General features: G+C 47.6%; 44 non-coding genes across 44 annotated transcripts; all 44 read left to right on the top strand.

Moving 5' to 3' along the window:
- Positions 1-97: 97 nt before the first annotated feature.
- LOC144460710 (5S ribosomal RNA) lies at positions 98-216 on the top strand. Its single transcript, XR_013489429.1, has one exon. It is a non-coding gene; the product is annotated as a 5S ribosomal RNA (ribosomal RNA).
- Positions 217-492: 276 nt separating this feature from the next.
- LOC144460836 (5S ribosomal RNA) lies at positions 493-611 on the top strand. The gene has a single exon (XR_013489555.1). It is a non-coding gene; the product is annotated as a 5S ribosomal RNA (ribosomal RNA).
- A 277-nt stretch (positions 612-888) lies between these two features.
- On the top strand, positions 889-1,007 carry LOC144461632 (5S ribosomal RNA). The gene has a single exon (XR_013490334.1). It is a non-coding gene; the product is annotated as a 5S ribosomal RNA (ribosomal RNA).
- Positions 1,008-1,292: 285 nt separating this feature from the next.
- On the top strand, positions 1,293-1,411 carry LOC144460626 (5S ribosomal RNA). Its single transcript, XR_013489344.1, has one exon. It is a non-coding gene; the product is annotated as a 5S ribosomal RNA (ribosomal RNA).
- A 276-nt stretch (positions 1,412-1,687) lies between these two features.
- LOC144461631 (5S ribosomal RNA) lies at positions 1,688-1,806 on the top strand. The gene has a single exon (XR_013490333.1). It is a non-coding gene; the product is annotated as a 5S ribosomal RNA (ribosomal RNA).
- Positions 1,807-2,091: 285 nt separating this feature from the next.
- LOC144461630 (5S ribosomal RNA) lies at positions 2,092-2,210 on the top strand. The gene has a single exon (XR_013490332.1). It is a non-coding gene; the product is annotated as a 5S ribosomal RNA (ribosomal RNA).
- Positions 2,211-2,475: 265 nt separating this feature from the next.
- LOC144461629 (5S ribosomal RNA) lies at positions 2,476-2,594 on the top strand. The gene has a single exon (XR_013490331.1). It is a non-coding gene; the product is annotated as a 5S ribosomal RNA (ribosomal RNA).
- Positions 2,595-2,879: 285 nt separating this feature from the next.
- LOC144460835 (5S ribosomal RNA) lies at positions 2,880-2,998 on the top strand. Its single transcript, XR_013489554.1, has one exon. It is a non-coding gene; the product is annotated as a 5S ribosomal RNA (ribosomal RNA).
- Positions 2,999-3,263: 265 nt separating this feature from the next.
- LOC144461628 (5S ribosomal RNA) lies at positions 3,264-3,382 on the top strand. The gene has a single exon (XR_013490330.1). It is a non-coding gene; the product is annotated as a 5S ribosomal RNA (ribosomal RNA).
- A 285-nt stretch (positions 3,383-3,667) lies between these two features.
- LOC144461627 (5S ribosomal RNA) lies at positions 3,668-3,786 on the top strand. Its single transcript, XR_013490329.1, has one exon. It is a non-coding gene; the product is annotated as a 5S ribosomal RNA (ribosomal RNA).
- Positions 3,787-4,072: 286 nt separating this feature from the next.
- On the top strand, positions 4,073-4,191 carry LOC144461626 (5S ribosomal RNA). The gene has a single exon (XR_013490328.1). It is a non-coding gene; the product is annotated as a 5S ribosomal RNA (ribosomal RNA).
- A 263-nt stretch (positions 4,192-4,454) lies between these two features.
- LOC144461625 (5S ribosomal RNA) lies at positions 4,455-4,573 on the top strand. The gene has a single exon (XR_013490327.1). It is a non-coding gene; the product is annotated as a 5S ribosomal RNA (ribosomal RNA).
- A 284-nt stretch (positions 4,574-4,857) lies between these two features.
- On the top strand, positions 4,858-4,976 carry LOC144461623 (5S ribosomal RNA). The gene has a single exon (XR_013490325.1). It is a non-coding gene; the product is annotated as a 5S ribosomal RNA (ribosomal RNA).
- Positions 4,977-5,241: 265 nt separating this feature from the next.
- Positions 5,242-5,360, top strand: LOC144461622 (5S ribosomal RNA). Its single transcript, XR_013490324.1, has one exon. It is a non-coding gene; the product is annotated as a 5S ribosomal RNA (ribosomal RNA).
- A 286-nt stretch (positions 5,361-5,646) lies between these two features.
- Positions 5,647-5,765, top strand: LOC144461391 (5S ribosomal RNA). The gene has a single exon (XR_013490092.1). It is a non-coding gene; the product is annotated as a 5S ribosomal RNA (ribosomal RNA).
- A 264-nt stretch (positions 5,766-6,029) lies between these two features.
- LOC144460985 (5S ribosomal RNA) lies at positions 6,030-6,148 on the top strand. Its single transcript, XR_013489704.1, has one exon. It is a non-coding gene; the product is annotated as a 5S ribosomal RNA (ribosomal RNA).
- A 285-nt stretch (positions 6,149-6,433) lies between these two features.
- Positions 6,434-6,552, top strand: LOC144461621 (5S ribosomal RNA). The gene has a single exon (XR_013490323.1). It is a non-coding gene; the product is annotated as a 5S ribosomal RNA (ribosomal RNA).
- A 264-nt stretch (positions 6,553-6,816) lies between these two features.
- On the top strand, positions 6,817-6,935 carry LOC144460709 (5S ribosomal RNA). The gene has a single exon (XR_013489428.1). It is a non-coding gene; the product is annotated as a 5S ribosomal RNA (ribosomal RNA).
- A 277-nt stretch (positions 6,936-7,212) lies between these two features.
- LOC144460834 (5S ribosomal RNA) lies at positions 7,213-7,331 on the top strand. Its single transcript, XR_013489553.1, has one exon. It is a non-coding gene; the product is annotated as a 5S ribosomal RNA (ribosomal RNA).
- Positions 7,332-7,608: 277 nt separating this feature from the next.
- On the top strand, positions 7,609-7,727 carry LOC144461620 (5S ribosomal RNA). The gene has a single exon (XR_013490322.1). It is a non-coding gene; the product is annotated as a 5S ribosomal RNA (ribosomal RNA).
- A 285-nt stretch (positions 7,728-8,012) lies between these two features.
- Positions 8,013-8,131, top strand: LOC144460625 (5S ribosomal RNA). The gene has a single exon (XR_013489343.1). It is a non-coding gene; the product is annotated as a 5S ribosomal RNA (ribosomal RNA).
- Positions 8,132-8,408: 277 nt separating this feature from the next.
- On the top strand, positions 8,409-8,527 carry LOC144461619 (5S ribosomal RNA). Its single transcript, XR_013490321.1, has one exon. It is a non-coding gene; the product is annotated as a 5S ribosomal RNA (ribosomal RNA).
- A 285-nt stretch (positions 8,528-8,812) lies between these two features.
- Positions 8,813-8,931, top strand: LOC144461618 (5S ribosomal RNA). Its single transcript, XR_013490320.1, has one exon. It is a non-coding gene; the product is annotated as a 5S ribosomal RNA (ribosomal RNA).
- Positions 8,932-9,196: 265 nt separating this feature from the next.
- On the top strand, positions 9,197-9,315 carry LOC144461617 (5S ribosomal RNA). The gene has a single exon (XR_013490319.1). It is a non-coding gene; the product is annotated as a 5S ribosomal RNA (ribosomal RNA).
- A 285-nt stretch (positions 9,316-9,600) lies between these two features.
- Positions 9,601-9,719, top strand: LOC144460833 (5S ribosomal RNA). Its single transcript, XR_013489552.1, has one exon. It is a non-coding gene; the product is annotated as a 5S ribosomal RNA (ribosomal RNA).
- Positions 9,720-9,984: 265 nt separating this feature from the next.
- Positions 9,985-10,103, top strand: LOC144461616 (5S ribosomal RNA). The gene has a single exon (XR_013490318.1). It is a non-coding gene; the product is annotated as a 5S ribosomal RNA (ribosomal RNA).
- A 286-nt stretch (positions 10,104-10,389) lies between these two features.
- Positions 10,390-10,508, top strand: LOC144460931 (5S ribosomal RNA). Its single transcript, XR_013489650.1, has one exon. It is a non-coding gene; the product is annotated as a 5S ribosomal RNA (ribosomal RNA).
- A 264-nt stretch (positions 10,509-10,772) lies between these two features.
- Positions 10,773-10,891, top strand: LOC144461615 (5S ribosomal RNA). Its single transcript, XR_013490317.1, has one exon. It is a non-coding gene; the product is annotated as a 5S ribosomal RNA (ribosomal RNA).
- Positions 10,892-11,175: 284 nt separating this feature from the next.
- On the top strand, positions 11,176-11,294 carry LOC144461614 (5S ribosomal RNA). Its single transcript, XR_013490316.1, has one exon. It is a non-coding gene; the product is annotated as a 5S ribosomal RNA (ribosomal RNA).
- A 286-nt stretch (positions 11,295-11,580) lies between these two features.
- On the top strand, positions 11,581-11,699 carry LOC144461379 (5S ribosomal RNA). The gene has a single exon (XR_013490080.1). It is a non-coding gene; the product is annotated as a 5S ribosomal RNA (ribosomal RNA).
- A 264-nt stretch (positions 11,700-11,963) lies between these two features.
- Positions 11,964-12,082, top strand: LOC144460974 (5S ribosomal RNA). The gene has a single exon (XR_013489693.1). It is a non-coding gene; the product is annotated as a 5S ribosomal RNA (ribosomal RNA).
- A 285-nt stretch (positions 12,083-12,367) lies between these two features.
- LOC144461612 (5S ribosomal RNA) lies at positions 12,368-12,486 on the top strand. The gene has a single exon (XR_013490314.1). It is a non-coding gene; the product is annotated as a 5S ribosomal RNA (ribosomal RNA).
- Positions 12,487-12,771: 285 nt separating this feature from the next.
- Positions 12,772-12,890, top strand: LOC144461611 (5S ribosomal RNA). The gene has a single exon (XR_013490313.1). It is a non-coding gene; the product is annotated as a 5S ribosomal RNA (ribosomal RNA).
- A 265-nt stretch (positions 12,891-13,155) lies between these two features.
- On the top strand, positions 13,156-13,274 carry LOC144460124 (5S ribosomal RNA). The gene has a single exon (XR_013488840.1). It is a non-coding gene; the product is annotated as a 5S ribosomal RNA (ribosomal RNA).
- Positions 13,275-13,551: 277 nt separating this feature from the next.
- LOC144460832 (5S ribosomal RNA) lies at positions 13,552-13,670 on the top strand. Its single transcript, XR_013489551.1, has one exon. It is a non-coding gene; the product is annotated as a 5S ribosomal RNA (ribosomal RNA).
- Positions 13,671-13,934: 264 nt separating this feature from the next.
- LOC144461610 (5S ribosomal RNA) lies at positions 13,935-14,053 on the top strand. Its single transcript, XR_013490312.1, has one exon. It is a non-coding gene; the product is annotated as a 5S ribosomal RNA (ribosomal RNA).
- Positions 14,054-14,336: 283 nt separating this feature from the next.
- On the top strand, positions 14,337-14,455 carry LOC144461609 (5S ribosomal RNA). The gene has a single exon (XR_013490311.1). It is a non-coding gene; the product is annotated as a 5S ribosomal RNA (ribosomal RNA).
- Positions 14,456-14,738: 283 nt separating this feature from the next.
- Positions 14,739-14,857, top strand: LOC144460624 (5S ribosomal RNA). The gene has a single exon (XR_013489342.1). It is a non-coding gene; the product is annotated as a 5S ribosomal RNA (ribosomal RNA).
- Positions 14,858-15,122: 265 nt separating this feature from the next.
- Positions 15,123-15,241, top strand: LOC144461608 (5S ribosomal RNA). Its single transcript, XR_013490310.1, has one exon. It is a non-coding gene; the product is annotated as a 5S ribosomal RNA (ribosomal RNA).
- A 285-nt stretch (positions 15,242-15,526) lies between these two features.
- LOC144460623 (5S ribosomal RNA) lies at positions 15,527-15,645 on the top strand. The gene has a single exon (XR_013489341.1). It is a non-coding gene; the product is annotated as a 5S ribosomal RNA (ribosomal RNA).
- Positions 15,646-15,910: 265 nt separating this feature from the next.
- Positions 15,911-16,029, top strand: LOC144460695 (5S ribosomal RNA). The gene has a single exon (XR_013489414.1). It is a non-coding gene; the product is annotated as a 5S ribosomal RNA (ribosomal RNA).
- A 285-nt stretch (positions 16,030-16,314) lies between these two features.
- On the top strand, positions 16,315-16,433 carry LOC144461606 (5S ribosomal RNA). Its single transcript, XR_013490308.1, has one exon. It is a non-coding gene; the product is annotated as a 5S ribosomal RNA (ribosomal RNA).
- A 276-nt stretch (positions 16,434-16,709) lies between these two features.
- LOC144460831 (5S ribosomal RNA) lies at positions 16,710-16,828 on the top strand. The gene has a single exon (XR_013489550.1). It is a non-coding gene; the product is annotated as a 5S ribosomal RNA (ribosomal RNA).
- A 264-nt stretch (positions 16,829-17,092) lies between these two features.
- Positions 17,093-17,211, top strand: LOC144461605 (5S ribosomal RNA). Its single transcript, XR_013490307.1, has one exon. It is a non-coding gene; the product is annotated as a 5S ribosomal RNA (ribosomal RNA).
- The last annotated feature ends 66 nt before the right edge of the window (positions 17,212-17,277 follow it).

The raw sequence follows: 17,277 nt of genomic DNA, 5'->3' as shown, positions 1-17,277 counted from the left end.
GCTTGTTGAGTGCAGGAAAATAACAGATTACCATTTGCCATCCACCCTTGCTGATGTTTTACCATCTATAAATGGCGTGCGTGCATGCTCTTCCATGGCTTATGGCCATACCACCCTGAATACGCCCGATCTCGTCCGATCTCGGAAGCTAAGCAGGGTCGGGCCGGGTCAGTACTTGGATGGGAGACCGCCTGGGAATACCCGGTGCTGTAAGCTTTTTATTCTCACCTTTCATCAGCAGAGGGCGCTGCTCCTCCTTTACTGGAGCCAGCTCCTTGGAAAACAGCACCAGTGGACAAACTCTCCTTTTTTTCCCTTTTTTTTTTTTTTTTAATTTGTCAGTGAGTATATGTGCATTAACTCAAAACTAAATGGCATGTGGGTCTTGTCATGGTGCTTGTTGAGTGCAGGAAAATGACAGATTACCATTTGCCATCCACCCTTGCTGATGTTTTACCATCTATAAATGGCGTGCGTGCATGCTCTTCCATGGCTTACGGCCATACCACCCTGAATACGCCCGATCTCGTCCGATCTCGGAAGCTAAGCAGGGTCGGGCCGGGTCAGTACTTGCATGGGAGACCGCCTGGGAATACCCGGTGCTGTAAGCTTTTTATTCTCACCTTTCATCAGCAGAGGGCGCTGCTCCTCCTTTACTGGAGCCAGCTCCTTGGAAAACAGCACCAGTGGACAAACTCTCTTTTTTTTTTTCTTTTTTTTTTTTTTTTAATTTGTCAATGAGTATATGTGCATTAACTGAAAAATAAATGGCGTGTGGGTCTTGTCATGGCGCTTGTTGAGTGCAGGAAAATGACAGATTACCATTTGCCATCCACCCTTGCTGATGTTTTACCATCTATAAATGGCGTGCGTGCATGCTCTTCCATGGCTTACGGCCATACCACCCTGAATACGCCCGATCTCGTCCGATCTCGGAAGCTAAGCAGGGTCGGGCCGGGTCAGTACTTGGATGGGAGACCGCCTGGGAATACCCGGTGCTGTAAGCTTTTTATTCTCACCTTTCATCAGCAGAGGGCGCTGCTCCTCCTTTACTGGAGCCAGCTCCTTGGAAAACAGTACCAGTGGACAAACTCTCCTTTTTTTCCCTTTTTTTTCCTTTTTTGTTTTTTTTAATTTCTCAATGAGTATGTGTGCATTAACTCAAAACTAAATGGCGTGTGGGTCTTGTCATGGCGCTTGTTGAGTGCAGGAAAATGACAGATTACCATTTGCCATCCACCCTTGCTGATGTTTTACCATCTATAAATGGCGTGCGTGCATGCTCTTCCATGGCTTACGGCCATACCACCCTGAATACGCCCGATCTCGTCTGATCTCGGAAGCTAAGCAGGGTCGGGCCGGGTCAGTACTTGGATGGGAGACCGCCTGGGAATACCCGGTGCTGTAAGCTTTTTATTCTCACCTTTCATCAGCAGAGGGCGCTGCTCCTCCTTTACTGGAGCCAGCTCCTTGGAAAACAGCACCAGTGGACAAACTGTCTTTTTTTTTTTCTTTTTTTTTTTTTTTAATTTGTCAGTGAGTATATGTGCATTAACTGTAAAATAAATGGCGTGTGGGTCTTGTCATGGCGCTTGTTGAGTGCAGGAAAATGACAGATTACCATTTGCCATCCACCCTTGCTGATGTTTTACCATCTATAAATGGCGTGCGTGCATGCTCTTCCATGGCTTACGGCCATACCACCCTGAATACGCCCGATCTCGTCCGATCTCGGAAGCTAAGCAGGGTCGGGCCGGGTCAGTACTTGGATGGGAGACCGCCTGGGAATACCCGGTGCTGTAAGCTTTTTATTCTCACCTTTCATCAGCAGAGGGCGCTGCTCCTCCTTTACTGGAGCCAGCTCCTTGGAAAACAGTACCAGTGGACAAACTCTCCTTTTTTTCCCTTTTTTTTCCTTTTTTGTTTTTTTTAATTTCTCAATGAGTATGTGTGCATTAACTCAAAACTAAATGGCGTGTGGGTCTTGTCATGGTGCTTGTTGAGTGCAGGAAAATGACAGATTACCATTTGCCATCCACCCTTGCTGATGTTTTACCATCTATAAATGGCGTGCGTGCATGCTCTTCCATGGCTTACGGCCATACCACCCTGAATACGCCCGATCTCGTCCGATCTCGGAAGCTAAGCAGGGTCGGGCCGGGTCAGTACTTGGATGGGAGACCGCCTGGGAATACCCGGTGCTGTAAGCTTTTTATTCTCACCTTTCATCAGCAGAGGGCGCTGCTCCTCCTTTACTGGAGCCAGCTCCTTGGAAAACAGCACCAGTGGACAAACTCTCTTTTTTTTTTTGTTTTAATTTGTCAGTGAGTATATGTGCATTAACTGAAAACTAAATGGCGTGTGGGTCTTGTCATGGCGCTTGTTGAGTGCAGGAAAATGACAGATTACCATTTGCCATCCACCCTTGCTGATGTTTTACCATCTATAAATGGCGTGCGTGCATGCTCTTCCATGGCTTACGGCCATACCACCCTGAATACGCCCGATCTCGTCCGATCTCGGAAGCTAAGCAGGGTCGGGCCGGGTCAGTACTTGGATGGGAGACCGCCTGGGAATACCCGGTGCTGTAAGCTTTTTATTCTCACCTTTCATCAGCAGAGGGCGCTGCTCCTCCTTTACTGGAGCCAGCTCCTTGGAAAACAGCACCAGTGGACAAACTCTCCTTTTTTTCCCTTTTTTTTCCTTTTTTGTTTTTTTTAATTTCTCAATGAGTATATGTGCATTAACTCAAAACTAAATGGCGTGTGGGTCTTGTCATGGTGCTTGTTGAGTGCAGGAAAATGACAGATTACCATTTGCCATCCACCCTTGCTGATGTTTTACCATCTATAAATGGCATGCGTGCATGCTCTTCCATGGCTTACGGCCATACCACCCTGAATACGCCCGATCTCGTCCGATCTCGGAAGCTAAGCAGGGTCGGGCCGGGTCAGTACTTGCATGGGAGACCGCCTGGGAATACCCGGTGCTGTAAGCTTTTTATTCTCACCTTTCATCAGCAGAGGGCGCTGCTCCTCCTTTACTGGAGCCAGCTCCTTGGAAAACAGCACCAGTGGACAAACTCTCTTTTTTTTTTTGTTTTAATTTGTCAGTGAGTATATGTGCATTAACTGAAAACTAAATGGCGTGTGGGTCTTGTCATGGCGCTTGTTGAGTGCAGGAAAATGACAGATTACCATTTGCCATCCACCCTTGCTGATGTTTTACCATCTATAAATGGCGTGCGTGCATGCCCTTCCATGGCTTACGGCCATACCACCCTGAATACGCCCGATCTCGTCCGATCTCGGAAGCTAAGCAGGGTCGGGCCGGGTCAGTACTTGGATGGGAGACCGCCTGGGAATACCCGGTGCTGTAAGCTTTTTATTCTCACCTTTCATCAGCAGAGGGCGCTGCTCCTCCTTTACTGGAGCCAGCTCCTTGGAAAACAGTACCAGTGGACAAACTCTCCTTTTTTTCCCTTTTTTTTCCTTTTTTGTTTTTTTTAATTTCTCAATGAGTATGTGTGCATTAACTCAAAACTAAATGGCGTGTGGGTCTTGTCATGGTGCTTGTTGAGTGCAGGAAAATGACAGATTACCATTTGCCATCCACCCTTGCTGATGTTTTACCATCTATAAATGGCGTGCGTGCATGCTCTTCCATGGCTTACGGCCATACCACCCTGAATACGCCCGATCTCGTCCGATCTCGGAAGCTAAGCAGGGTCGGGCCGGGTCAGTACTTGGATGGGAGACCGCCTGGGAATACCCGGTGCTGTAAGCTTTTTATTCTCACCTTTCATCAGCAGAGGGCGCTGCTCCTCCTTTACTGGAGCCAGCTCCTTGGAAAACAGCACCAGTGGACAAACTCTCCTTTTTTTCCCTTTTTTTTCCTTTTTTGTTTTTTTTTAATTTCTCAATAAGTATATGTGCATTAACTCAAAACTAAATGGCGTGTGGGTCTTGTCATGGTGCTTGTTGAGTGCAGGAAAATGACAGATTACCATTTGCCATCCACCCTTGCTGATGTTTTACCATCTATAAATGGCGTGCGTGCATGCTCTTCCATGGCTTACGGCCATACCACCCTGAATACGCCCGATCTCGTCCGATCTCGGAAGCTAAGCAGGGTCGGGCCGGGTCAGTACTTGGATGGGAGACCGCCTGGGAATACCCGGTGCTGTAAGCTTTTTATTCTCACCTTTCATCAGCAGAGGGCGCTGCTCCTCCTTTACTGGAGCCAGCTCCTTGGAAAACAGCACCAGTGGACAAACTCTTTTTTTTTTTGTTTTAATTTGTCAGTGAGTATATGTGCATTAACTGAAAACTAAATGGCGTGTGGGTCTTGTCATGGCGCTTGTTGAGTGCAGGAAAATGACAGATTACCATTTGCCATCCACCCTTGCTGATGTTTTACCATCTATAAATGGCGTGCGTGCATGCTCTTCCATGGCTTACGGCCATACCACCCTGAATACGCCCGATCTCGTCCGATCTCGGAAGCTAAGCAGGGTCGGGCCGGGTCAGTACTTGGATGGGAGACCGCCTGGGAATACCCGGTGCTGTAAGCTTTTTATTCTCACCTTTCATCAGCAGAGGGCGCTGCTCCTCCTTTACTGGAGCCAGCTCCTTGGAAAACAGCACCAGTGGACAAACTCTCTTTTTTTCCCTTTTTTTTCCTTTTTTGTTTTTTTTAATTTCTCAATGAGTATATGTGCTTTAACTCAAAACTAAATGGCGTGTGGGTCTTGTCATGGTGCTTGTTGAGTGCAGGAAAATGACAGATTACCATTTGCCATCCACCCTTGCTGATGTTTTACCATCTATAAATGGCGTGCGTGCATGCTCTTCCATGGCTTACGGCCATACCACCCTGAATACGCCCGATCTCGTCCGATCTCGGAAGCTAAGCAGGGTCGGGCCGGGTCAGTACTTGGATGGGAGACCGCCTGGGAATACCCGGTGCTGTAAGCTTTTTATTCTCACCTTTCATCAGCAGAGGGCGCTGCTCCTCCTTTACTGGAGCCAGCTCCTTGGAAAACAGCACCAGTGGACAAACTCTCTTTTTTTTTTTGTTTTAATTTGTCAGTGAGTATATGTGCATTAACTGAAAAATAAATGGCGTGTGGGTCTTGTCATGGCGCTTGTTGAGTGCAGGAAAATGACAGATTACCATTTGCCATCCACCCTTGCTGATGTTTTACCATCTATAAATGGCGTGCGTGCATGCCCTTCCATGGCTTACGGCCATACCACCCTGAATACGCCCGATCTCGTCCGATCTCGGAAGCTAAGCAGGGTCGGGCCGGGTCAGTACTTGGATGGGAGACCGCCTGGGAATACCCGGTGCTGTAAGCTTTTTATTCTCACCTTTCATCAGCAGAGGGCGCTGCTCCTCCTTTACTGGAGCCAACTCCTTGGAAAACAGCACCAGTGGACAAACTATCCTTTTTTTCCCTTTTTTTTCCTTTTTTGTTTTTTTTTAATTTCTCAATGAGTATATGTGCATTAACTCAAAACTAAATGGCATGTGGGTCTTGTCATGGTGCTTGTTGAGTGCAGGAAAATGACAGATTACCATTTGCCATCCACCCTTGCTGCTGTTTTACCATCTATAAATGGCGTACGTGCATGCTCTTCCATTGCTTACGGCCATACCACCCTGAATACGCCCGATCTCGTCCGATCTCGGAAGCTAAGCAGGGTTGGGCCGGGTCAGTACTTGGATGGGAGACCGCCTGGGAATACCCGGTGCTGTAAGCTTTTTATTCTCACCTTTCATCAGCAAAGGGCGCTGCTCCTCCTTTACTGGAGCCAGCTCCTTGGAAAACAGCACCAGTGGACAAACTCTCTTTTTTTTTTTTTTTAATTTGTCAGTGAGTATATGTGCATTAACTCAAAACTAAATGGCGTGTGGGTCTTGTCATGGTGCTTGTTGAGTGCAGGAAAATGACAGATTACCATTTGCCATCCACCCTTGCTGATGTTTTACCATCTATAAAAGGCGTGCGTGCATGCTCTTCCATGGCTTACGGCCATACCACCCTGAATACGCCCGATCTCGTCTGATCTCGGAAGCTAAGCAGGGTCGGGCCGGGTCAGTACTTGGATGGGAGACCGCCTGGGAATACCTGGTGCTGTAAGCTTTTTATTCTCACCTTTCATCAGCAGAGGGCGCTGCTCCTCCTTTACTGGAGCCAGCTCCTTGGAAAACAGTACCAGTGGACAAACTCTCCTTTTTTTCCCTTTTTTTTCCTTTTTTGTTTTTTTTAATTTCTCAATGAGTACGTGTGCATTAACTCAAAACTAAATGGCGTGTGGGTCTTGTCATGGTGCTTGTTGAGTGCAGGAAAATGACAGATTACCATTTGCCATCCACCCTTGCTGATGTTTTACCATCTATAAATGGCGTGCGTGCATGCTCTTCCATGGCTTACGGCCATACCACCCTGAATACGCCCGATCTCGTCCGATCTCGGAAGCTAAGCAGGGTCGGGCCGGGTCAGTACTTGGATGGGAGACCGCCTGGGAATACCCGGTGCTGTAAGCTTTTTATTCTCACCTTTCATCAGCAGAGGGCGCTGCTCCTCCTTTACTGGAGCCAGCTCCTTGGAAAACAGCACCAGTGGACAAACTCTCTTTTTTTTTTTTTTTAGTTTGTCAGTGAGTATATGTGCATTAACTGAAAACTAAATGGCGTGTGGGTCTTGTCATGGCGCTTGTTGAGTGCAGGAAAATAACAGATTACCATTTGCCATCCACCCTTGCTGATGTTTTACCATCTATAAATGGCGTGCGTGCATGCTCTTCCATGGCTTATGGCCATACCACCCTGAATACGCCCGATCTCGTCCGATCTCGGAAGCTAAGCAGGGTCGGGCCGGGTCAGTACTTGGATGGGAGACCGCCTGGGAATACCCGGTGCTGTAAGCTTTTTATTCTCACCTTTCATCAGCAGAGGGCGCTGCTCCTCCTTTACTGGAGCCAGCTCCTTGGAAAACAGCACCAGTGGACAAACTCTCCTTTTTTTCCCTTTTTTTTTTTTTTTTTAATTTGTCAGTGAGTATATGTGCATTAACTCAAAACTAAATGGCATGTGGGTCTTGTCATGGTGCTTGTTGAGTGCAGGAAAATGACAGATTACCATTTGCCATCCACCCTTGCTGATGTTTTACCATCTATAAATGGCGTGCGTGCATGCTCTTCCATGGCTTACGGCCATACCACCCTGAATACGCCCGATCTCGTCCGATCTCGGAAGCTAAGCAGGGTCGGGCCGGGTCAGTACTTGCATGGGAGACCGCCTGGGAATACCCGGTGCTGTAAGCTTTTTATTCTCACCTTTCATCAGCAGAGGGCGCTGCTCCTCCTTTACTGGAGCCAGCTCCTTGGAAAACAGCACCAGTGGACAAACTCTCTTTTTTTTTTTCTTTTTTTTTTTTTTTTAATTTGTCAATGAGTATATGTGCATTAACTGAAAAATAAATGGCGTGTGGGTCTTGTCATGGCGCTTGTTGAGTGCAGGAAAATGACAGATTACCATTTGCCATCCACCCTTGCTGATGTTTTACCATCTATAAATGGCGTGCGTGCATGCTCTTCCATGGCTTACGGCCATACCACCCTGAATACGCCCGATCTCGTCCGATCTCGGAAGCTAAGCAGGGTCGGGCCGGGTCAGTACTTGGATGGGAGACCGCCTGGGAATACCCGGTGCTGTAAGCTTTTTATTCTCACCTTTCATCAGCAGAGGGCGCTGCTCCTCCTTTACTGGAGCCAGCTCCTTGGAAAACAGTACCAGTGGACAAACTCTCCTTTTTTTCCCTTTTTTTTCCTTTTTTGTTTTTTTTAATTTCTCAATGAGTATGTGTGCATTAACTCAAAACTAAATGGCGTGTGGGTCTTGTCATGGCGCTTGTTGAGTGCAGGAAAATGACAGATTACCATTTGCCATCCACCCTTGCTGATGTTTTACCATCTATAAATGGCGTGCGTGCATGCTCTTCCATGGCTTACGGCCATACCACCCTGAATACGCCCGATCTCGTCTGATCTCGGAAGCTAAGCAGGGTCGGGCCGGGTCAGTACTTGGATGGGAGACCGCCTGGGAATACCCGGTGCTGTAAGCTTTTTATTCTCACCTTTCATCAGCAGAGGGCGCTGCTCCTCCTTTACTGGAGCCAGCTCCTTGGAAAACAGCACCAGTGGACAAACTGTCTTTTTTTTTTTCTTTTTTTTTTTTTTTTAATTTGTCAGTGAGTATATGTGCATTAACTGTAAAATAAATGGCGTGTGGGTCTTGTCATGGCGCTTGTTGAGTGCAGGAAAATGACAGATTACCATTTGCCATCCACCCTTGCTGATGTTTTACCATCTATAAATGGCGTGCGTGCATGCTCTTCCATGGCTTACGGCCATACCACCCTGAATACGCCCGATCTCGTCCGATCTCGGAAGCTAAGCAGGGTCGGGCCGGGTCAGTACTTGGATGGGAGACCGCCTGGGAATACCCGGTGCTGTAAGCTTTTTATTCTCACCTTTCATCAGCAGAGGGCGCTGCTCCTCCTTTACTGGAGCCAGCTCCTTGGAAAACAGTACCAGTGGACAAACTCTCCTTTTTTTCCCTTTTTTTTCCTTTTTTGTTTTTTTTAATTTCTCAATGAGTATGTGTGCATTAACTCAAAACTAAATGGCGTGTGGGTCTTGTCATGGTGCTTGTTGAGTGCAGGAAAATGACAGATTACCATTTGCCATCCACCCTTGCTGATGTTTTACCATCTATAAATGGCGTGCGTGCATGCTCTTCCATGGCTTACGGCCATACCACCCTGAATACGCCCGATCTCGTCCGATCTCGGAAGCTAAGCAGGGTCGGGCCGGGTCAGTACTTGGATGGGAGACCGCCTGGGAATACCCGGTGCTGTAAGCTTTTTATTCTCACCTTTCATCAGCAGAGGGCGCTGCTCCTCCTTTACTGGAGCCAGCTCCTTGGAAAACAGCACCAGTGGACAAACTCTCTTTTTTTTTTTGTTTTAATTTGTCAGTGAGTATATGTGCATTAACTGAAAACTAAATGGCGTGTGGGTCTTGTCATGGCGCTTGTTGAGTGCAGGAAAATGACAGATTACCATTTGCCATCCACCCTTGCTGATGTTTTACCATCTATAAATGGCGTGCGTGCATGCTCTTCCATGGCTTACGGCCATACCACCCTGAATACGCCCGATCTCGTCCGATCTCGGAAGCTAAGCAGGGTCGGGCCGGGTCAGTACTTGGATGGGAGACCGCCTGGGAATACCCGGTGCTGTAAGCTTTTTATTCTCACCTTTCATCAGCAGAGGGCGCTGCTCCTCCTTTACTGGAGCCAGCTCCTTGGAAAACAGCACCAGTGGACAAACTCTCCTTTTTTTCCCTTTTTTTTCCTTTTTTGTTTTTTTTAATTTCTCAATGAGTATATGTGCATTAACTCAAAACTAAATGGCGTGTGGGTCTTGTCATGGTGCTTGTTGAGTGCAGGAAAATGACAGATTACCATTTGCCATCCACCCTTGCTGATGTTTTACCATCTATAAATGGCATGCGTGCATGCTCTTCCATGGCTTACGGCCATACCACCCTGAATACGCCCGATCTCGTCCGATCTCGGAAGCTAAGCAGGGTCGGGCCGGGTCAGTACTTGCATGGGAGACCGCCTGGGAATACCCGGTGCTGTAAGCTTTTTATTCTCACCTTTCATCAGCAGAGGGCGCTGCTCCTCCTTTACTGGAGCCAGCTCCTTGGAAAACAGCACCAGTGGACAAACTCTCTTTTTTTTTTTGTTTTAATTTGTCAGTGAGTATATGTGCATTAACTGAAAACTAAATGGCGTGTGGGTCTTGTCATGGCGCTTGTTGAGTGCAGGAAAATGACAGATTACCATTTGCCATCCACCCTTGCTGATGTTTTACCATCTATAAATGGCGTGCGTGCATGCCCTTCCATGGCTTACGGCCATACCACCCTGAATACGCCCGATCTCGTCCGATCTCGGAAGCTAAGCAGGGTCGGGCCGGGTCAGTACTTGGATGGGAGACCGCCTGGGAATACCCGGTGCTGTAAGCTTTTTATTCTCACCTTTCATCAGCAGAGGGCGCTGCTCCTCCTTTACTGGAGCCAACTCCTTGGAAAACAGCACCAGTGGACAAACTCTCCTTTTTTTCCCTTTTTTTTCCTTTTTTGTTTTTTTTTAATTTCTCAATGAGTATATGTGCATTAACTCAAAACTAAATGGCATGTGGGTCTTGTCATGGTGCTTGTTGAGTGCAGGAAAATGACAGATTACCATTTGCCATCCACCCTTGCTGCTGTTTTACCATCTATAAATGGCGTACGTGCATGCTCTTCCATTGCTTACGGCCATACCACCCTGAATACGCCCGATCTCGTCCGATCTCGGAAGCTAAGCATGGTTGGGCCGGGTCAGTACTTGGATGGGAGACCGCCTGGGAATACCCGGTGCTGTAAGCTTTTTATTCTCACCTTTCATCAGCAAAGGGCGCTGCTCCTCCTTTACTGGAGCCAGCTCCTTGGAAAACAGCACCAGTGGACAAACTCTCTTTTTTTTTTTTTTTAATTTGTCAGTGAGTATATGTGCATTAACTGAAAACTAAATGGCGTGTGGGTCTTGTCATGGCGCTTGTTGAGTGCAGGAAAATAACAGATTACCATTTGCCATCCACCCTTGCTGATGTTTTACCATCTATAAATGGCGTGCGTGCATGCTCTTCCATGGCTTACGGCCATACCACCCTGAATACGCCCGATCTCGTCCGATCTCGGAAGCTAAGCAGGGTCGGGCCGGGTCAGTACTTGGATGGGAGACCGCCTGGGAATACCCGGTGCTGTAAGCTTTTTATTCTCACCTTTCATCAGCAGAGGGCGCTGCTCCTCCTTTACTGGAGCCAGCTCCTTGGAAAACAGCACCAGTGGACAAACTCTCCTTTTTTTCCCTTTTTTTTCCTTTTTTGTTTTTTTAATTTCTCAATGAGTATATGTGCATTAACTCAAAACTAAATGGCGTGTGGGTCTTGTCATGGTGCTTGTTGAGTGCAGGAAAATGACAGATTACCATTTGCCATCCACCCTTGCTGATGTTTTACCATCTATAAATGGCGTGCGTGCATGCTCTTCCATGGCTTACGGCCATACCACCCTGAATACGCCCGATCTCGTCCGATCTCGGAAGCTAAGCAGGGTCGGGCCGGGTCAGTACTTGGATGGGAGACCGCCTGGGAATACCCGGTGCTGTAAGCTTTTTATTCTCACCTTTCATCAGCAGAGGGCGCTGCTCCTCCTTTACTGGAGCCAACTCCTTGGAAAACAGCACCAGTGGACAAACTATCCTTTTTTTCCCTTTTTTTTCCTTTTTTGTTTTTTTTTAATTTCTCAATGAGTATATGTGCATTAACTCAAAACTAAATGGCATGTGGGTCTTGTCATGGTGCTTGTTGAGTGCAGGAAAATGACAGATTACCATTTGCCATCCACCCTTGCTGCTGTTTTACCATCTATAAATGGCGTACGTGCATGCTCTTCCATTGCTTACGGCCATACCACCCTGAATACGCCCGATCTCGTCCGATCTCGGAAGCTAAGCAGGGTTGGGCCGGGTCAGTACTTGGATGGGAGACCGCCTGGGAATACCCGGTGCTGTAAGCTTTTTATTCTCACCTTTCATCAGCAAAGGGCGCTGCTCCTCCTTTACTGGAGCCAGCTCCTTGGAAAACAGCACCAGTGGACAAACTCTCTTTTTTTTTTTTTTTAATTTGTCAGTGAGTATATGTGCATTAACTCAAAACTAAATGGCGTGTGGGTCTTGTCATGGTGCTTGTTGAGTGCAGGAAAATGACAGATTACCATTTGCCATCCACCCTTGCTGATGTTTTACCATCTATAAAAGGCGTGCGTGCATGCTCTTCCATGGCTTACGGCCATACCACCCTGAATACGCCCGATCTCGTCTGATCTCGGAAGCTAAGCAGGGTCGGGCCGGGTCAGTACTTGGATGGGAGACCGCCTGGGAATACCTGGTGCTGTAAGCTTTTTATTCTCACCTTTCATCAGCAGAGGGCGCTGCTCCTCCTTTACTGGAGCCAGCTCCTTGGAAAACAGTACCAGTGGACAAACTCTCCTTTTTTTCCCTTTTTTTTCCTTTTTTGTTTTTTTTAATTTCTCAATGAGTACGTGTGCATTAACTCAAAACTAAATGGCGTGTGGGTCTTGTCATGGTGCTTGTTGAGTGCAGGAAAATGACAGATTACCATTTGCCATCCACCCTTGCTGATGTTTTACCATCTATAAATGGCGTGCGTGCATGCTCTTCCATGGCTTACGGCCATACCACCCTGAATACGCCCGATCTCGTCCGATCTCGGAAGCTAAGCAGGGTCGGGCCGGGTCAGTACTTGGATGGGAGACCGCCTGGGAATACCCGGTGCTGTAAGCTTTTTATTCTCACCTTTCATCAGCAGAGGGCGCTGCTCCTCCTTTACTGGAGCCAGCTCCTTGGAAAACAGCACCAGTGGACAAACTCTCCTTTTTTTCCCTTTTTTTTCCTTTTTTTTTTTTTTTAATTTCTCAATGAGTATATGTGCATTAACTCAAAACTAAATGGCGTGTGGGTCTTGTCATGGTGCTTGTTGAGTGCAGGAAAATGACAGATTACCATTTGCCATCCACCCTTGCTGATGTTTTACCATCTATAAATGGCGTGCGTGCATGCTCTTCCATGGCTTACGGCCATACCACCCTGAATACGCCCGATCTCGTCCGATCTCGGAAGCTAAGCAGGGTCGGGCCGGGTCAGTACTTGGATGGGAGACCGCCTGGGAATACCCGGTGCTGTAAGCTTTTTATTCTCACCTTTCATCAGCAGAGGGCGCTGCTCCTCCTTTACTGGAGCCAGCTCCTTGGAAAACAGCACCAGTGGACAAACTCTCTTTTTTTTTTTGTTTTAATTTGTCAGTGAGTATATGTGCATTAACTGAAAACTAAATGGCGTGTGGGTCTTGTCATGGCGCTTGTTGAGTGCAGGAAAATGACAGATTACCATTTGCCATCCACCCTTGCTGATGTTTTACCATCTATAAATGGCGTGCGTGCATGCTCTTCCATGGCTTACGGCCATACCACCCTGAATACGCCCGATCTCATCCGATCTCGGAAGCTAAGCAGGGTCGGGCCGGGTCAGTACTTGGATGGGAGACCGCCTGGGAATACCCGGTGCTGTAAGCTTTTTATTCTCACCTTTCATCAGCAGAGGGCGCTGCTCCTCCTTTACTGGAGCCAGCTCCTTGGAAAACAGCACCAGTGGACAAACTCTCCTTTTTTTCCCTTTTTTTTTTTTTTTTTAATTTGTCAGTGAGTATATGTGCATTAACTCAAAACTAAATGGCATGTGGGTCTTGTCATGGTGCTTGTTGAGTGCAGGAAAATGACAGATTACCATTTGCCATCCACCCTTGCTGATGTTTTACCATCTATAAATGGCGTGCGTGCATGCTCTTCCATGGCTTACGGCCATACCACCCTGAATACGCCCGATCTCGTCCGATCTCGGAAGCTAAGCAGGGTCGGGCCGGGTCAGTACTTGCATGGGAGACCGCCTGGGAATACCCGGTGCTGTAAGCTTTTTATTCTCACCTTTCATCAGCAGAGGGCGCTGCTCCTCCTTTACTGGAGCCAGCTCCTTGGAAAACAGCACCAGTGGACAAACTCTCTTTTTTTTTTTTTTTAATTTGTCAGTGAGTATATGTGCATTAACTGAAAACTAAATGGCGTGTGGGTCTTGTCATGGCGCTTGTTGAGTGCAGGAAAATGACAGATTACCATTTGCCATCCACCCTTGCTGATGTTTTACCATCTATAAATGGCGTGCGTGCATGCTCTTCCATGGCTTACGGCCATACCACCCTGAATACGCCCGATCTCGTCCGATCTCGGAAGCTAAGCAGGGTCGGGCCGGGTCAGTACTTGGATGGGAGACCGCCTGGGAATACCCGGTGCTGTAAGCTTTTTATTCTCACCTTTCATCAGCAGAGGGCGCTGCTCCTCCTTTACTGGAGCCAGCTCCTTGGAAAACAGCACCAGTGGACAAACTCTCTTTTTTTTTTTTTTTTTCCTTTTTTGTTTTTTTTAATTTCTCAATGAGTATGTGTGCATTAACTCAAAACTAAATGGCGTGTGGGTCTTGTCATGGTGCTTGTTGAGTGCAGGAAAATGACAGATTACCATTTGCCATCCACCCTTGCTGATGTTTTACCATCTATAAATGGCGTGCGTGCATGCTCTTCCATGGCTTACGGCCATACCACCCTGAATACGCCCGATCTCGTCCGATCTCGGAAGCTAAGCAGGGTCGGGCCGGGTCAGTACTTGGATGGGAGACCGCCTGGGAATACCCGGTGCTGTAAGCTTTTTATTCTCACCTTTCATCAGCAGAGGGCGCTGCTCCTCCTTTACTGGAGCCAGCTCCTTGGAAAACAGCACCAGTGGACAAACTCTCTTTTTTTTTTTTTTTTTCCTTTTTTGTTTTTTTTAATTTCTCAATGAGTATGTGTGCATTAACTCAAAACTAAATGGCGTGTGGGTCTTGTCATGGTGCTTGTTGAGTGCAGGAAAATGACAGATTACCATTTGCCATCCACCCTTGCTGATGTTTTACCATCTATAAATGGCGTGCGTGCATGCTCTTCCATGGCTTACGGCCATACCACCCTGAATACGCCCGATCTCGTCTGATCTCGGAAGCTAAGCAGGGTCGGGCCGGGTCAGTACTTGGATGGGAGACCGCCTGGGAATACCCGGTGCTGTAAGCTTTTTATTCTCACCTTTCATCAGCAGAGGGCGCTGCTCCTCCTTTACTGGAGCCAGCTCCTTGGAAAACAGCACCAGTGGACAAACTCTCTTTTTTTTTTTTTTTTAATTTGTCAGTGAGTATATGTGCATTAACTGAAAACTAAATGGCGTGTGGGTCTTGTCATGGCGCTTGTTGAGTGCAGGAAAATGACAGATTACCATTTGCCATCCACCCTTGCTGATGTTTTACCATCTATAAATGGCGTGCGTGCATGCTCTTCCATGGCTTACGGCCATACCACCCTGAATACGCCCGATCTCGTCCGATCTCGGAAGCTAAGCAGGGTCGGGCCGGGTCAGTACTTGGATGGGAGACCGCCTGGGAATACCCGGTGCTGTAAGCTTTTTATTCTCACCTTTCATCAGCAGAGGGCGCTGCTCCTCCTTTACTGGAGCCAGCTCCTTGGAAAACAGTACCAGTGGACAAACTCTCCTTTTTTTCCCTTTTTTTTCCTTTTTTGTTTTTTTTAATTTCTCAATGAGTATGTGTGCATTAACTCAAAACTAAATGGCGTGTGGGTCTTGTCATGGTGCTTGTTGAGTGCAGGAAAATGACAGATTACCATTTGCCATCCACCCTTGCTGATGTTTTACCATCTATAAATGGCGTGCGTGCATGCTCTTCCATGGCTTACGGCCATACCACCCTGAATACGCCCGATCTCGTCTGATCTCGGAAGCTAAGCAGGGTCGGGCCGGGTCAGTACTTGGATGGGAGACCGCCTGGGAATACCCGGTGCTGTAAGCTTTTTATTCTCACCTTTCATCAGCAGAGGGCGCTGCTCCTCCTTTACTGGAGCCAGCTCCTTGGAAAACAGCACCAGTGGACAAACTCTCTTTTTTTTTTTTTTTTAATTTGTCAGTGAGTATATGTGCATTAACTGAAAACTAAATGGCGTGTGGGTCTTGTCATGGCGCTTGTTGAGTGCAGGAAAATGACAGATTACCATTTGCCATCCACCCTTGCTGATGTTTTACCATCTATAAATGGCGTGCGTGCATGCTCTTCCATGGCTTACGGCCATACCACCCTGAATACGCCCGATCTCGTCCGATCTCGGAAGCTAAGCAGGGTCGGGCCGGGTCAGTACTTGGATGGGAGACCGTCTGGGAATACCCGGTGCTGTAAGCTTTTTATTCTCACCTTTCATCAGCAGAGGGCGCTGCTCCTCCTTTACTGGAGCCAGCTCCTTGGAAAACAGCACCAGTGGACAAACTCTCCTTTTTTTCCCTTTTTTTTCCTTTTTTGTTTTTTTTAATTTCTCAATGAGTATATGTGCATTAACTCAAAACTAAATGGCGTGTGGGTCTTGTCATGGTGCTTGTTGAGTGCAGGAAAATGACAGATTACCATTTGCCATCCACCCTTGCTGATGTTTTACCATCTATAAATGGCGTGCGTGCATGCTCTTCCATGGCTTACGGCCATACCACCCTGAATACGCCCGATCTCGTCCGATCTCGGAAGCTAAGCAGGGTCGGGCCGGGTCAGTACTTGGATGGGAGACCGCCTGGGAATACCCGGTGCTGTAAGCTTTTTATTCTCACCTTTCATCAGCAGAGGGCGCTGCTCCTCCTTTACTGGAGCCAGCTCCTTGGAAAACAGCACCAGTGGACAAACTCTCCTTTTTTTCCCTTTTTTTTTTTTTTTTAATTTGTCAGTGAGTATATGTGCATTAACTCAAAACTAAATGGCATGTGGGTCTTGTCATGGTGCTTGTTGAGTGCAGGAAAATGACAGATTACCATTTGCCATCCACCCTTGCTGATGTTTTACCATCTATAAATGGCGTGCGTGCATGCTCTTCCATGGCTTACGGCCATACCACCCTGAATACGCCCGATCTCGTCCGATCTCGGAAGCTAAGCAGGGTCGGGCCGGGTCAGTACTTGCATGGGAGACCGCCTGGGAATACCCGGTGCTGTAAGCTTTTTATTCTCACCTTTCATCAGCAGAGGGCGCTGCTCCTCCTTTACTGGAGCCAGCTCCTTGGAAAACAGCACCAGTGGACAAACTCTCTTTTTTTTTTTTTTTAATTTGTCAGTGAGTATATGTGCATTAACTGAAAACTAAATGGCGTGTGGGTCTTGTCATGGCGCTTGTTGAGTGCAGGAAAATGACAGATTACCATTTGCCATCCACCCTTGCTGATGTTTTACCATCTATAAATGGCGTGCGTGCATGCTCTTCCATGGCTTACGGCCATACCACCCTGAATACGCCCGATCTCGTCCGATCTCGGAAGCTAAGCAGGGTCGGGCCGGGTCAGTACTTGGATGGGAGACCGCCTGGGAATACCCGGTGCTGTAAGCTTTTTATTCTCACCTTTCATCAGCAGAGGGCGCTGCTCCTCCTTTACTGGAGCCAGCTCCTTGGAAA

Source organism: Epinephelus lanceolatus, chromosome 22 (genome assembly GCF_041903045.1).
Source record: "Epinephelus lanceolatus isolate andai-2023 chromosome 22, ASM4190304v1, whole genome shotgun sequence".
Taxonomy (NCBI): domain Eukaryota; kingdom Metazoa; phylum Chordata; class Actinopteri; order Perciformes; family Serranidae; genus Epinephelus; species Epinephelus lanceolatus.
The sequence above is the reverse complement of the archived record's forward strand: the minus strand, read 5'-3'. Positions and strand labels throughout refer to the sequence as shown.